We start from the raw sequence: 1,974 nt of genomic DNA, 5'->3' as shown, positions 1-1,974 counted from the left end.
CCAATACGGAGAAATCCCACCGAATAGGAATGTGGTAAAACAGGGGGGCTTTAGCATCGCCTTAACTCTAAAATCCTAAAATTCAACCAATAGGGCTGTCAGTCCTAATTGGTTCTAATTGAAATCTGTATTCCATTGGCTTAATTTTAGGATTTTTGGGTAAGGCCGAAGCATAAACCAAGCATTAATCGATAATACAGACGACTTTAGGATCCCCTTAAGACAGTTTTTAAAATGGGAAAAAATTGTTTAAATAAAAAGAGACATTACACTCTAAATTTTTGGGAGTGAAATTTCACTCCCAAACTATCACAAAAAGTGATAGTTGCGCCAGTCCGACAGGAGTGAAATTTTCACTCTTAGAGAGTGAAAAATCACTCCAAATGGGAGTCAATTTTCAATCTATGTGGAGAGTGAATACTCTGAAAGGAGAGACTGAAACTTCACTTTGATAAATATTAAGTTTAGCCTTCTTACGTCTAATCTAAAAATTATTAGGCTCGTTCGACTGTTTTTGCACAAAATGAACGAATATGGCAGAAGAAAGCGTCGCTCTGTCTCGCGAAACGAGATATTAATCATTAAAGTTGATTTTTTAGATTAGGTTAAGAAATTTACTCCTGGAGGAGTGAAGTGAAGTTCACTCCTTGTCGGATTGGCGCAACTATCATTTTTCTTGGAGTGAAATTTCACTCCCAAAAATTTAGAGTGTATGATGTGACTATTTGAATATGATGATAAAGTAGGTATCCATTATATTTTTACAGAACCTAATTTCTTTAGATCTATTGGACTTTCCATGAAATATAATAATTAAATGTCAATTTTGTTAATGTTTTTATATTGGACTCTTTAATGTATAAATTTTTTTTTCATTTCTATGAAAACATGTGCACATTATATTAAGTGAATCACTTAATTCTATTGATATATTCTATTAACTCTTGCCGTAATATGGGTAACTAGTGACCGAGCGATTTCTGTTCGTGCAAGTTTCTTTGAGTCTTTCGGTAATTTTATAAAATATACTACATTTTATTTATTTTCCAAAATAAAGAGTCAATATTTATTCTAGAAAGTTGAAAGTATGTTGGTAAATTTTTAAAGATTTTTTTTTAATTATTTTGAAGAGGTGAAAAAACGAAGAGATTTGAAGTGACCCTTGATGGTATGGATGAGGTACCAAATTGTAGATGGTACGGTAAGGGTTAATCATGGAATAAAAAATTCTATGCATCCGAGTCACAGAAAATAACATGATTATGGAATGTTCAAGCGTAGCATTTTAAACTTCATGCTGTTACTACATTGACATACAGTAAGTTCTCCACAAGCGATTATGAATTAATTTAGTTGGACGTTTGTAAATGTGCGAAGCGTAGTAATCTCGTTTCAATCTCAAGAAGAATTTGAATTGTAAAATAGTTGCGTTACGTTTTATTAAATCTAAAGAGGATCTGATGTGAAAAATTCGAAACGTTTGCTGTTTGCATAATTGTTATTCTATTGTAAATATATAAATAATATACAGCACGAATATCAAGCGTGGCTTCTTTACATATTCATCAGTTTTGAATTTTATTCCTCTACTAAAAAATAGAATTCTAACATCTTTTTTACAATTACCACAAGAATTTGCACATAATAGCGTTTTTTATTGACAGAATTAATGCGCATTCAGTTCACTATAAAGCCGCTGTAAAATCGACGTAAAGATTTATGCAACAAATTCGGTCAGTACGTGGTTAATATTCAAAACAATATAACAATAAAAGCAATAAACCACTAACGCTTGTTATTGATAGCGAAAATTATATATTATTCAAAATTTACAAAAATTTTTAGACGTTTCGGTCTTAAATCAGACCATCCTCAGTAAACAATAATTACGAATTCCGTATACAAAGTGAATTAAATTAATATCAATTAAAAAGTCGCAATATAATACAATTCTATAATTATTTAGTAACTACC

Source organism: Trachymyrmex cornetzi, unplaced genomic scaffold (assembly GCF_001594075.2).
Source record: "Trachymyrmex cornetzi isolate Tcor2-1 unplaced genomic scaffold, Tcor1.1 scaffold92, whole genome shotgun sequence".
Taxonomy (NCBI): domain Eukaryota; kingdom Metazoa; phylum Arthropoda; class Insecta; order Hymenoptera; family Formicidae; genus Trachymyrmex; species Trachymyrmex cornetzi.
Note: the sequence above shows the minus strand (reverse complement) of the source record.